The 15890-nt window shown below is 33.3% G+C and overlaps 1 long non-coding RNA gene across 1 annotated transcript in view; it reads left to right on the top strand.

Moving 5' to 3' along the window:
- LOC111095397 overlaps nucleotides 1–15890 on the top strand; it is a 51938-nt gene that overhangs the window by 22801 nt on the left and 13247 nt on the right. The gene's annotated exons all lie outside the window — the stretch shown is intronic.

The raw sequence follows: 15890 nt of genomic DNA, 5'->3' as shown, positions 1-15890 counted from the left end.
AAATGTTAGGACAGGCTGTGACAATAAAAGTGACATTCAGGAGCATAGCCACTTCTTGGCACTGTAAGCCATAATCTTGGTGTTTCAATAAAAAGACAACAGTTGAATAAATCAACTACTTCCCTTGGGAAGGTGACACAACCCAGAGAACCACTTAATAGCTAAAAATTCACATGAAGAAATGTGTTACCATTATTTGAAAGAAGGGAAATATTTACAGGACCAGGTGGTCAATCCTGACTTGCTACAGTTATCTAGAATTATCTAGTATTACCCGATTACTAGGGTGTATAATAACCCTAGTCATTCTAGAATATCTCACCTCTTTTCCCCTAAATAAACTCTCAGGCAATATTTTATATCTCAAGCATTTGTCCCAAGGACAGATTACTGGCTCTGCAAACTTTACAGGAATGCTCTGATTTTTAAGAGGCTTTTCTTATGAGGATAAAAATATGAGATAATTTTGGGTTTTGAACTTAGGAAATTCAGACATCCAAGTACTTATGTGCTCTAAAATCTGATCATACATTAGTTTTTTTTTTAATTGATACTATGATCCCAAAATAATTAAGTCTCATCACATTCATTGCTTGGATATCAGTTATTTAACAACATCTGCTCTATTTCCTTTTGGTAGGATTTGCCTGTTTATTATGACTCACAAAGCATGAACATCCTCGATCCCAGATTAGTGCCAAAAGGGACATCATGAATCATTTAATTCAATTTGTTCATTTTAGTACAGTGAAATTACAATTTGAACAATTTTAGCACTTTTTAAAATATTGCAATAATCCATTAGTACTATAGCTAGCTCTAAAACTCAGGTATCTCGATTCCCAAACCAGTGTTTACCCTCTGTCAAACGGTTTCTTATATTTCTGAATTTAGTCATTCCACTAAAGATTTTGAACATTAGCAAAAGAGGCACTTAAGTGATTGGTGTTTGATTGAAAAGATACAGATTGGTGTGTGCATATTTAATGCTAACTATCAATATTTAGGCCTTTATCACAGTGCTTGATGGTAGTCTAAATAATAGCTAATGGAAGTGACACAAAGGTAAAAAAGGAGGGATATGTAGCCAATAATCACTGTGCCAGACAATATATATTCTCCAGAACATACTTCATGAGGTAAACTGAAAAATAACAAAAGCTGCTAATAAAATAAAATAACAAAAGCTACCATAGTTTGAAGTAAATACTTTATGTTAGTCACTTTGCAAATAAGCTCATTTGATTTCTGTAAAAACATCTCTGTTTTCTGTCCCAGAAACAAAACTATATAAGAAAAAAATAAGGCTCAGAATTTTTTAAAAAGATTTTTATTTATTTATTCATGAGAGACACAGAGAGAGAGGCAGAGGCACAGGCAGAGGAAGAAGCAGGCTCCATGCAGGGAGCTCGACATGAGACTCAATTCCAGGTCTCCAGGATCATGCCCTTGGCCAAAGGCAGGTGCTAAAGCACTGAGCCACCTAGGAGTCCCTAAGGCTCAGAAATTTTAACTGTGATCTATTGATCAAGCTCAGGTCCTCAGAAATATGCTCATATGTGCCACACACTCTCAACATTCATTCATCTTCATGACTGTCATTATCTCATTTTCTTCAAAATGTTTCAACATATGATATTCTCTCTGCTTAAGAGTATTGTTCTGGACATCCTTTTCCTTTTCCCACCATTTATTTTTTCCTCCTGGACTAAGAACACCGTAGATTTGGAAATATCTTTCACATTTGTATCAGAATTTAGCATAGTACAGAACATAGATGAAGTGCTCTCAACAACTTTTTTTTTTTTAAATAGCATTCTTTCACCTCTGAAGCTGATGAATATTCTTGTGAACAATTAGTAACAATCTATTTGGATTTCTAATTCAGCTGTGTTCAGTCATTGAGGAAGAATTATGTCACACACAAAAAAATTAATACTGATGCTGTCAAGTGAGCCCATCTGTATTCTGGACCCTGTATATTAGTTATCCCTGACCTTAGTTATAAAACAGAATTCCACTTTGGGATAGCTCGTATCAGTCAGGGTTCTCCAGAGAAATAGAACTAGTGGGATATGTGCATACTCATAATAACAGATTTACTTTTAGGAATTGGCTCATATGATTGTGTGGGTTGGTAGTTGTGCCAGCTGGAAACTCAGGCAAGAGTTAACGTTGCAGTCTTGAGTCAAAAATCCATAGGGCAATCCAGGAGACTGGAAACTTAGGATTCCTATGTTACAGTTTTGAGGCAAAGTTCTGTGTTCTCTGAGAAAACTCAACCTTGCTCTTAAGGTTTTTAACTGATCTGATGAAACACACATTTGGAATGTAATATCCTTTGTTTGAAGTCTACTGATTGTAAATATTAATCACATCTACAAAACAACTTCACAGAAATATGTAGACAGGTGTTTGACCAATAACAAATCACCATAGTCTAGCCAAGTTGATATTTTAAATACAGCCATCACAGATACCACAAATACTAGTACTTCAACAATAGTGCAGACATAAGGCTTCCAGAATATCTTTCTCTGCATTGTATAACCCCTCACTAAGGGATGCTTGGGTGGCTCAGTGGTTGAGCATCTGCCTTCAGCTCAAGGCATGATCCCAGGGTCCTGGGATCAAGTCCCACATCGGGCTTGTACATGGAACCTGCTTCTCCCTTTGCTGGTGTCTCTCTCTCTCTCTCTCTCTCTCTCTGTGTGTGTGTGTGTCTCATGAATAAATAAATACAAATCTTAAAAAAAAAATAAACCCTCACTAGGTCTAAGTAGAGATGGTTGAAGATGGTTTGAGGTTTTATTACAACCCCTGCCCACTAGCAACTCAGTAATGATGATTGGGTTAAGAAATATGTAAATCTTGGCTACCAGTCTTTGTCTACAATCAGCTCCAGATGGTACTTAGAAGTCATACTGTATCAGAGCCTAAGTATTTGCTTAAGGGTATGAGGTGTGATGGAAAGTTACTGGATACTTTTTCTATATCAAAGTAACTGAGAAAGACATGTGATTGCTAAAACTGATGTCTGAAAAGAGAAAGGAGGAAACTAAAACCTTTTGAGAAATCTAACAATATTCAGGAAGTTTTTGCCTGGGATTGCCCTGAAAAATTAATATAGCTTTCCAAGTATTCTTGATTTTTACAAAAGTAGTTGTCATTATTGAGTTATGCCCCAAACCTAAGATCTGGTATATTTCTAATTCTGTTTTCAATTTCAAACACAACACTGAGGATATAAGCATAGCACTTAAGCAGTGATTTCTTGTGAACAAATCCTGGATTTCTCAATACATTCATGATGATGCATTATCTGCTTTCAAGAAATGCAATATCATTTACAAAAAAAAAATGATCATTCTTTAAACGCAGAAAACTCAGGTTGAATGTGCTCTGCTGCTGACTACCTTCTGCATACCTACTTTAAAAACAAATCTGAGTGATAGGTCATAGAGTAATAATTTAACTTGATAACTATTTCACACAATTCTATCATTATCAAAACCTAAATAGATGTGCTATAATAACTGAAATCTGTATGAGCATAAGCTACAGATTTTTATGGAAGTATTAATTAAACAAGCATGTCCAGGAAAACACTACGTATATGTTGATACAAATCAGACTTAAGGATTAGCATAAGATCACAGCAGAAGTTTATAAAGTAACTGGCACAAATATAAAGGTAATTTCAGAACTTCTTACCTGTCTTAATAGAGTTATTCAAAGTTGAATTTAAATCTTTTTTTAGTTTTTTTGAATTTTTAAAAATTTAATTATTTAGAAAATATTTAATATCTCAATTCAAGCTAGAATTTTTTTTTTTTTTTTTTTTACTGAGAAAACCAATATCGTAAGGCAAATGCAATAGTAACACACAACAGCAGTTTCTCTTCACTGCCATGCAGAAATGACGACTCAAAAGTCAATAGCTGTTTGACATTCTCAGTAGCATCTCCATGCTGGCAGATTTGAACTTACTGAATGTCTGTTTTTAGTATGCTTGTAGGAGGAAACCTCTTTTTTTAGAGTGATCTTTTTTGTTTATTTTCAATATGTAATGAAAACAACATATGGGTTCTAGCAAACAGTTGATGGACTTTTTTTCCCCAAATGTTTTAAATGAACTATTTTTACTCACAGGGTCAGTTCAAATTTCAGGAAAGAGATCATTATCAGGTCTCAGCCAAAAGCACAGGTTTTAAACTTGATGAAACACTCTGCTCCTCTCATAATTTTTCAAGAAGGTGGGAAAGAGCCTACTGGTAGTTTCATCAGAGGATCCAACTTAAAGAGCTCTCCACTATTTTCTTACTGTAGTGGTTTGACTATCGAGTTTAGCCCAGAATTTTGCATGAATAAAAAAAGATTTTATTGCAGGGTTGGTTTTTATTTGGACTTTTATTTTATCACTGCCCTTGAACGTTGTCAGTGGTGCCTTCAGTTACTCAGTCTTGTTCTTTGGTTTTTCCTTCAAGAGTAAATTATCAGAAAGAGTAGCCTTTTTCCCCCTTTAGTGTAGGTACTTTTTCTTGCTTTTTCTTGGAAGGCAGGTTGATCGAGACTTAGTGTGCATGTTTCCTCTGAATTTCTTTTATGCACATTTTGAATCTTGTAGTGAAAATGAACTATACATATATAACACTGAACCTGGTTTAATTAATTAATTAATTAATTAGTAACTTCAAATTACCAATTTGAATTACACATGTTGGGCTTGCTAGCTTAGGCCAGTTGCCTCAGGGTATTATTGTTGAAAGACAGTTTAAAGCATTTGGCTCTGAGGAGTCATAACCTCTTAGGATAGAAAATATTTTATATATCAAAGTCTTTTTGAATTTTAGAGTACTATAGCAACATTTCTAAGACCAAGCTTTCTTAAAACCATGGTGATGCTTGACTCGTAAAATACTATTTGTTGTGTATGATTTGTATGGAGAAAACAGATTGTTTCTTTTTCCATTTTTATTGTGTACTTGTTAATCTATTTCTAAAGGTATTATGCTAATTATAACACTACTCTTCACATTCAGAATCCGAATTGCTCATTTTCAAGTTTTCCTTTTTTTTCAAATTGTAATCTGTTAATTACTTGTTTAATGGAGTGTGTAATTACCTACTTTAAGTTAGGAAACTGTTTCCATTTCAAAGAGAGAAACCTATTTTAGAAATGAAAGAATATAAATGCAATCCTTTTTGATACAGAATATAACTCTTTACTTCCCTTAATGGTTCTAAGAGAGAAAATGAGATTGAAAAACAACTCATTATATTTTCTCTTTATGTCTTTGTGCATACCACATCAAACATAGGTGAAATTTACGACAAAGGTAACAGGTTGTCATTTAGCTACATTTTGCAGTGTAATTTTACTCTCCATTCATGCCATGTAAATGACTAATCACCAGAGTAGAAGGAAAACCAAGTTATTAATGTGATACATTTTTGAAAGTGTTTTCTTTTCTCAAATACTTAGCCAGAGGAGCAAACTGAGTCATAAAAGAGATTAAGTGAGAGAAGAAGATATAAGTGAAGTAGAGCAATTTAGGAAATACAACAGTAATAAATAATGTTAATTAAGTTCTGGGCTTTACATAGCTTATATGGTTTACACGAATGATTTAATTTTTTCTAAGCAACAACAAGTATAAGGAATAGCCAGACTGGTCTTATGTCATCTCTGAGGAAACTGAGCCTTATAGATATTAAGTAAAATTGGCCATTGTCCCTGAAGCAGCAGTATAGTCTTCATACTCTAAGCCATTGCTTCCAAACAAATTACTAGTTACTATAATGGAAATAACTGGATTTATATACTCCTAGGGAATGAAAGAGAATGGACTTATTCATATGTTGATAATGAACATTCATTTGCTTGGTGGTCTATAATGTTGGGAGTTGGAAATTGATCAGAAGAGCTCCTGATAACAAAATCTGCATATCACATGGGGACAGAAGCAATATACCAGACCTCATCTTGCTGAAAATATTTGTAATTCAAAAATACGTAATACCAAGACCTACATGAATGCTTTGAAAAACTAGTGGTAAAGTGGAGTTATATCAGCAAAGAATGGCAATTAAGGAACTTCAAAATTTCTGTTTCCATAAAAGCAAGAAAGAGTGGCAAAAATTGGCTGAATCAACTTTTTCTATCTGCTAGAAATTAAACAAAATCCTCCAAGGAGGTTGAAGAGGTGTTTATTTGACAAAAAAAAAAAAAAAAAAAAAAAAAACAACAACAAAAAAAAGGCTAAATCTCTGTGGGAACAATGAGGTTTTGGTCATTTTAATTTGTCTTGCTCCTACCACTCCTCTCTCCAGTAGTCCAAAACCAATTGCCCACAAACCTGGTGAAATCCAGCATTCTAGTAGATAGCAGAGGGAGAACAAAAGGGTTGAGACTCCTTCAAAGCTTCATCCTCAGAGAATCAATAATTTTTGTCTGATGATTCCCTGGAAGATTCAATTTGTAGGCATGTATTTATTTGCCCTGAGCTGAAGCTCCCCCAATGAGAAAAAGCTTCTCTCTGGAGATGTGTGTTGTTTATTTACAGAGCTGTCTGAAAAAGTGAGGCTAACAACGAGTTAATCAAAATACTTAAAATGAAAATCTGGGGAATGAGGTGCCCATAGAAACTTTTAAAAACTCCAATAGCATTCTGGGAAAATAGTCAAACAGGAACACAGATATGGCTTTGCACACATTCAGAAAAAACATGATAAGGCCCTGAGCTCTCAACTCTGGCTGCCCTCTAGATGCTGAGAAATTAGAAAGTAAAAGCTAAGGTAGAGTTAGTTGTCAACCATCTGTTGAAGACATGTCTCAACAGGCAGAAACAGTTTTTCAGCTAAGACTAGGAGATTTATTAAAGAAATATCTATCCATTTGTCCAATAATTAGATAATTATTGGACACTAAGTTAACCAGAGATATCAGTGGCCACACACAACAAAGAATACAGACTTTAAAGAATTAGTTCAGAAGTATAACTAACGAACTAAAATAAATATAAATAAATTACACAGCAACAACAACTAACCCTTATGAAGGAAGAGAAACTGATTTCCAGAGCTGTCACATTATATTATTTGAAATGTCCAGGATGACACAAAAAATTATGAGACATACAAATAAATAAGAAAGTATAGCTCATACACATTAAAAATCTATCAATAGATGCTATCCTTGAGGAAGCCACATATTGGACTTACTAGACAGACATTAAATCAGCTTTTAAAGATATGTTCTGAGAACTAAAGGCAGCCATGTCTAAAAACATAAAGTAATGCATGAGGATGTCATCTTACTAAATAGAAAATATCAATAATGAGCTAGACATGACACAAAAAAGAACAAAATACAATTTCTAGAGTTGAAATCACAATTAAAACATCAATGTAGGATGTCAACAGAAGATTTCAACAGTTGGAAAAAATCAGCAAATTTGAAATTCAACTGAGATTATCTAGTTTGAGCACACATCAGATACATTCAAGAGGAAAAAAGAAAAAAAAAGAATTATTTTTCAAAAATTAATGCCTGGAGACTTCCTAAATTTGATTAAATAAATACAAAAACAAAATATTAGTTGACACTTCCAAGAAGCTCATCAAATATCAAGTAGGTGAAATTCAAAGAGATTTACATCCAAATACTTTAAACCAAACCATTAAAACAAAGAGATAATATTGAAAGCAGCAAAGAAGAAGTGACTCATGCCATATCAAATATGGGGTAGTTTTAAGATTAATAGCTAATTTCTCATCAGAAACCATGAAATCCAGGGGCACTTGAATAAGCAACTGCCTTCTGTTCAGGTCACATTCCCAGGATCCTGGAATTGATCCCCACATTGGACTCCCTGATCCTTGGGAAGTCTGCTTCAATCTCTCCCTCTGCCTCTCCCCCCTGCTCATGCTCACTCTTTCTCTCTCAAATAAATAAATAAAACCTAAAAAAGATAAAGAAACCATGAAATCCAGGAGTCATTAAGAAGCCATATTCAAAGTGCTGAAATAAAAAGACAGTTAACTAGGAATTCTATGTCCAGCAAAATGATCCTTCAGAAATGAAAAGAGCATTAAGCATTCTAGGATAAATAAATACTGAAAGACTTAGTCATTAGCAAACCAACCATAAAGAAACACGAAAGGGAATCCTTCAAGCTGAAAGGAAAAACTACTAGGTAACCTAGTCATATGAAGAAAGAATGAACTCCAATAAAGGTAACTTCATAGGTAAATTTAAAAGTGTAAAAAACATTTTCTTTTCTTCCTCCTGAGACAACTATTTAAAAGATAACTGCATAATGCATTAATTATATAATATGTTGATGACATAAAATGAATAAAGATGTTTTGTACAAAAATAACAGAACAAAAGAAAGAAAAGGTAAGGAGCTCTATAGGATCAAAGTTTCTATGCACTATTGAACTTAAGTTGGTATTAGTCTGGACTAGATTTTTATAAATTGCATTAACTATAAATTTTATTAAGAAATGACTAAAATTATAGTAAAATACATGACAGGAATAAAATGGTATGCTGGAAAGTATTTGACACAAAGGAAGGCAAAATGCAAGAATAGAAAAACAAAAAAAAATGATACATACATACACTCACACACACATATCCAATAGCATATGGCAGATATAAATCCTACCTTATCAGTAATTATTTAAATGTAGATGGATTTAAAACTTTCATTAAAAATCAAGTTTTGGGAGTATGTTTTAGAAAAAAAAAGATAGGGATCCCTGGGTGGCGCAGCGGTTTAGCGCCTGCCTTTGGCCCAGGGCGCGATCCTGGAGACCCGGGATCGAATCCCACGTCGGGCTCCCGGTGCATGGAGCCTGCTTCTCCCTCTGCCTCTCTCTCTCTCTCTCTCTCTCTCTCTGTGACTATCATAAATAAATAAAAATTAAAAAAAAAAAAAAAAAAAAACTTAGAAAAAAAAAGATAGCAAAACATGACAGAAGTATATGCTGTTTCTAAAGTAGCACACTTTAGATTCAGACACAAATAGATCGAAAGTAAATATATGGAAAAAAAAAAGATATTTCATGAAAATAGTGACCAAAAGAGAGCTAGAGTGGCTATTCTAATATAAGGCAAATAGACGTTGAGACAAAGTTTGTTACTAGAGAAAAAAAAGATTTTATAATAAAAAATCAAGGCAAAAATGTATATGTGAGTATAAACACATATGCACCAAATAACAGAGCTCAAAATATGTGAAATAGAAACTGTCAAAATTGAAGGCACAATTCAATAAAAATGGGTATACTTCAACACACGACTTTCAAAAATGGATAGACAGAAGATCTATAAGGAAAGAGTAGATTAAGACGATACTATAAACTGATTAGACCTAACATCTATCTGTATACAACAAACAGTAGAATGCACATGGAACATTCCAAGATAGACTATACGCTAGTCAATAAGACAAGTCCATAGTCTGAAAGGATTGAAAATATACAAAGTATTTTCTCAAACTTCAGTGGCATGAAATTAAAAATCAATAAAAGACATTTGGGAAATTTATAACTATAGAGGGATTAAACAACACACTCTTAACTAATCAACAGGTCAAAAAAGAAATAATGAGGGAAATAAGAAAATATTTTTTTGATGTATGAAATTGAAGGCACAACATGCCAAAATGTATGAGCTGGAGCAAAATCAATTATTAGTTGAAAATTTACAGCTGTAAACACATGCATAAAATAAAAGTCCCTAAATCAATAATCTAACTTTCCACCTTCTAAGAAACTAGAACCAACAGACCAAACTAACTTAAAACAAACAAGTGGGGAAATCATAAATGATAGAGTGAAAATAAATAGCAAATAGAACACAGAGAAAAAGCAACATAAATTTGGTTTCCTGAAAAGATCAACAAAATTGAATAACCTTTAGCTAAACTAGTCATTAAAAAAGAGAGAGGTCTGGGTGCGTGGTTGGCTCTGCAGGTTAAGCATCTGACTTGAACTCAAGTCATGCTTTCAGGGTGCTAGGATTGAGGCCTGCACTGGGCTCAGTGCTCAGCAGGGAATCTGTTTCCCCTTTTGCCCCTACCCCTGATCATGCTTTCTCTCTGTCTCTCAAATAAATAATATCTTTAAAAACTTTCTTTTAAAAAATAGGGGGCTGAAATGAAAGAAAGAACATTACTAATGACCTTATGGAAAAAGACTTATAAGGGAAGACTATGACCAATTGTATGCCAACAAATTAGATAACCTAAAGGAAATAGACAAATTACTAGAGAGATTGAAACTACCATAACTAAATCTACAAGAAATGGTTGAATAAGAAAGACAATAACAAATAAGGAAATTTACTCAATAATTAGAAAAGTTTTGGGCAGCCCTGGTGGCTCAGCGGTTTAGCGCTGCCTTCAGCCCAGGGAGTGATCCTGGAGACCCGGGATCCAGTCCCACATCATCGGGCTCCCTGCATGAAGCCTGCTTCTCCCACTGCCTGTGTCTCTGCCTCTCTCTCTGTGTCTCTCATGAATAGATAAATTAAGTCTTAAAAAAAAAAAAAGAAAGAAAAGAAAGAAAAGTTTTCACAAAGATAGGCAGAAGAGCAGATGGCTTCACTGTTATATTCTATCAAACATTTTAAGAAGAATTAACATCAATTTTTCACAAACTCTTTCAAAAATAGAAGAGGAGGGAATACTTCCCAACTCATTCTATGGGGCCAATTTTAACTTAATACAAAACCAGATAAAGAATTAACAAGAATAGAAAACTACAGAGCAATATCCCTTATGAATACACGTGCAGAATTCTCAACTTTCTTAACAAAATACTAGCAAAACAAACCCAGTAACATAAAAACAGATTGCAGACCATGACCAAGAGAGATTTACTGCACTGATGCAAAGTTGGTTGCAATATATGAAAATCAATGTAATACATTATATTAATACAATAAAGGACATATACTTAATTATGCCAAAAGGTGCATAAAACGCATGTGACAATATCTCATATCTTTTAATGATAGATGCTTAAACTCAGATGAAAAGAGAATTTCTTTACCCAATAAAAGGCATCCGCAGACAACAGTTAATTTTGAATAATTGACTGTTTTCTTCATAAGATCAAGAATTAAAAGGCATCTAGATTAGAAAGGAAGAACTAAAACTATTTCTATTTGAAGATGCCATGATCTTGTATATAGAAAATTGTAAGGGATACCTTAAAAAAAATAGAGTTAATAAATACAGTCAGCAAGGTTCAGGACAAGATCAATATAGAAAAAGCAATTGCATTTTTACACTAGCAATGTACAATTTGAAAATTACATTAAGAAAATTTTTCAACTTGTAATATTGTCAAGATGAATAAAATACTTAGGAATAAATTTTTAAAAAGGAGTGTAACACTTGTGCACTGAAACTACTAAACATCATTTTTTTTTAAAGATTTTATTTATTTATTCATGGGAGACACACACACAGAGAGAGAGAGAGAGAGAGAGGCAGAGACACAGGCAGAGGGAGAAGTAGGCTCCACACAGGGAGCCTGATGTGGGACTCTCAATCCCGGGTCTAGGATCACACCCTGGGCTGAAGGCAGGCGCTTAACCGCTGACCCACCCAGGGATCCCCTAAACATCATTTTAAGATACAAATAAAGACCTAAATAAATGGAACTATTTTTTTCCTTTTTTATGGATTGTAAGATTTAATATTGTTAAGATGGCGATACTCCCCTAATTCATTTACATATTCAATGCAATCCCTACTAAATATCCTAGTTAACTTTTTCTAGCAGAAATTGAGAAGATGATCTTGCCTAAAATTAATATGAGAATTGATCCCAAAAGAGTAAAAACAATCTTGAAAAAGAATGAACATGCAGTACTTACATTGTCCAGTCTCAAAAAGTCACTACAAAGCTATAGTAATCAAGACATTGTGGCACTGGCATAGAATAAACATATAGATAAATGGAATTTATAGGCAATTGATTTTAGAAAAATGCTGAGATTATTCAAAGGCAGAGGATACAATATCTTTAACAAATGGTGCTGGTACAAGTAGGTATCCATATACAAAAGAATAAATTTGTAGCCCTACCTTACACTATGTACAAAAAAAAATCTGAAAGAGGATCAAGTATCTAAATAGAAGATCTAAAAGCAGAGTATTGTTAGAAGAAAACAGGAGTAAGTCTTCATGACTTTGGATTTGGCAATGGATTCTTAGATACAACAACAAAAGCATGAACAACAAAAGATAAATTGAACTTCATAAAGATTCAAAACTTTTGTGTATCTAAGGACACTATCCAGATAGTGAAAAGGCAATCTATATAAGGGTGGAAAATATTTGTAAATCACATATCAGATAAAGATTTAGGATTCAAAATATATATAAAGAGTTACTAAAACTCAACAACAAAAACCAAACATCCCAAGTTAAGAAATTGGCAGCAAATATGAAATAGATATTTCTCCAAGGAAAATATACAAATGGCCACTAAACGTATGAAAACATTCTTTACATCTTTATTTTTTAGGGAAATTCAACTCAAAACCCGAATGCTGTATCACTTCATACCTACTAGGATGGCTAAAATCAGAAAAATGAACAAAAACCAATGTTGGTAAGGATTTAGAAATATTAAAATCCTCATACACTGCTAGAGAAAATATAAATGGCACAGCTGTTTTGTAACATATTTGACAGCTCTTTGCAAATATTAAACATGGAGTTACTATTTTACCCAGCAATTATTATCCCTACAAATATACTCAGGAGAACTGAAAACACATATTCTATATGTGATGTCTGTAGACATCCACAATGGATTCAGAAAAGCTAAAAGGCAGAAAGAAACCAAGTGTCTGTCAACTAGGGAATCCATAAACAAAACGTGATACATTCCTATAACGGAGTACTATTTGGCTATACAAAAATGGATAAAGTGTTGTATCATATTATACCTTGGATAAACTTTGAAAACATTATACCAAGTGGAAAAAGTCAGACAAGAAAATCCACAAATTTTAAAATTTCATGTGTATGAAGTATTCAGAATAGACAAATGCATAGAAATAGAAAGTAGAGTATGGTGGAGCAGGATTAGGGGATGGAGGAAACAGGGAGTACTGCAAAAGGGTATGAGATTTCTTTCTAGTGATGAAAAGCTCTGTAATTGGATAGAGATCATGATATTCAAGTTATATGTTAAGAACCCCTTCCCCCAAACTAGCGGTAGTCGCCTATCGCAGGAGGAATATTTTATTCTCTACACCATCTCTGTTAAATTAGGGATTAAGTGCATTGAAATTTATCCTGTTTATCCATTGCTTCATGAGAAAATTGAAAGTTTTTTTCCACCTGTATCCCTCATGATAGGATATATGTTTTATGATAGGATATATTTTTTCCTGCAACTATATTGATTTGCTTTGCTGATTTGTTTGATCAGAATTTATTGTTAGAATGCTTTATATCTTGCTCATGCAGATATAAGCTTAATGGAATAAAAGAGATGTAAATGTCCCTGCAAAAAGTTTGTATAAGACAGGGTATCTCTTCTGATCTTAATGTACTGAATTAAAATATATTCGAAGTTGGAAATTATTTTGATTCAAAATTGGTAGTCACAAAGTCTCTTATAGGAAGAAAAGCTTCTTTTTTTTTTTGCTCTTTTTAATGAATTTCTTTTGTGTACCTAATTATATCTCCTGCTTTACACACTCCATTTTTGTTGAATATTTATAATGAACGTTGTGTTCGTTGAGAATCTCAATAACTCTCCTCATTGTGGTTTGATTTATGTCAGATTACGAGGCACAGACATATGCTGTATTCAATAAATTATGTTTTACCATGATAATTTGTTCAGATACAATTCTATTATCTCTTTTATTTATATATCCACGATTACACACTTTCAAAATTTGATCTCATCTTTTTAGTTCCTTCTCTTTTTATGCTATTGATTTTTATTTTATTCACTCTTATTGCCTTATTTTCACATAGAAAATTGTGGTATTCATTTGCTGAAATGTCATAAATGTAATTCTTTTAAAAAATTGCTATTTTTTTTTAAGGAATCAAGCAACTGTACTTATATTTCTCTAATAGAAGTTTAAATATCTGTCATGGCCAGAAAATGAAATATTTCATTATATGAATTGATGTTTGACAAATATCAACACCAGAATATCACTGAATTTTGTCTAATATTCTATTTGGTAGATAGCAAAGATGTTTAATACACTGCCACGATAAGGAGCTACTTAATACTAAAAGAGTTCTTCTTTTGCAAGGATTAAACTAGGCTAGATGGAACAGAATGTGGGAAGAGGATGAAGGGATGAAGTGACCAGATAGTTACTAGATTATAGAATGTTTTATGCTGAGACCCACCTATCATCAGGAGGGCAGTTAAGAAGGAGTGTTATGCTGGTTGAAGTTTCATCAATGTTCAAGAACCTGGTAGAAATAAATTTAATTAAAGTTTGGCTAGCAAGTATTTTGTTCTGACTGATTAGTGGGAGCAAGCAGTTGAGCTAATTATTTATGAGGCAAAAAACAGGAATTTGGAAAATCTCTCTGGCCTTGTTATAGATAAACCAGGGAGACGTGTGTGTGTCCACCAAGTCATATGCAGAAGGCTGTTTCTTTGAAGTAAGAAGGGGGGGAGGGTTTTTTAATCATTGCTATTTTCCAGGGGCACAAACTTTAGTAAAATTCAACATTGTTGATCGACTACAGAATAAAAATATATAACACATGGAAACACTAATATAGTAATTTTCCCCACACACCCTTTAGTGTTTTGAATATATTGACTACCAAGACTTTGCTTTCTTTGATGACAGATATTGCAATACTCTCCCATTTGCCAGATTTAATGATTGTGGCCAAACTATGTCTTGGAATGAACTTTCCCAGGTCTTGCATGATTTAAATACTTAAGCACTCAACAGTGTTCTCTACCAGGAGGACATTTTACCAAGATTTCTATTTTATTTTATTTTATTTTATTTTATTTTATTTTATTTTATTTTATTTTATTTTATTTTATTTTACTTTATTTTATTTTATTTATTTTGTTTTGTTTTGTTTCGTTTCATTTTATTTATTTTATTTTATTATTTTAAAGATTTTGTTTATTTATTCATGAGAGACACAGAAAGAGAGGCAGAAGGAGGAGAAGCAGACTATATGCTAGTAGCCCAATGTGGGACTCGATCCTGGGAATCTGGGATCACACCCTGAGCCAAAGGCAAGTGCTCAACCTCCTAGCTACCCAGGAGTCCCTTACCAAGATATTTTAAATCACATATTTCCTATATTTTCACTTACCTGATCAATTTGCATAAATCAAGTTTATTCCAGAAGCAGGAGACACTTGGTAAAAGCAATTGGGGATGTGGTTGATGATATACATCTCAAAACTGTAAACACAACACTGTGTTTAGGTGCACAGGTCTAGTTTTTGTAGGAAAAGGTCCAAAACTTTAAAAGATACTCGAAATATTTGATGACCCTCAATACATGTCAATAACATAACTTTGGCCTTATGCATATTATGCCAATATGAGTATTTCAGCTTGTGAGATAATTATACTTTTTATTAATTAATAAAATTAATCAGTTGACATTTCATTATTGTATAAAACAGTCTCATAAATTCAATTAACCTGAGCCTGTCCCTGAAAATGTGACTATACTTTGAGTTTATCTACAAAAAGTAAGTTAATACGCTTGAAAGACTGAGTACAAAGACTTCTTGCTAAAGTCACCAAAGCAGTAAATTTGCTTGGGACTAGAACTACCAGTATCCATAGACCCCCTAAAACATCACACTTATTGAACACAAGTATTCTGTTGTTATTT

This window comes from Canis lupus, chromosome 3 (genome assembly GCF_011100685.1).
Source record: "Canis lupus familiaris isolate Mischka breed German Shepherd chromosome 3, alternate assembly UU_Cfam_GSD_1.0, whole genome shotgun sequence".
Lineage (NCBI taxonomy): Eukaryota > Metazoa > Chordata > Mammalia > Carnivora > Canidae > Canis > Canis lupus.
The sequence above is the reverse complement of the archived record's forward strand: the minus strand, read 5'-3'. Positions and strand labels throughout refer to the sequence as shown.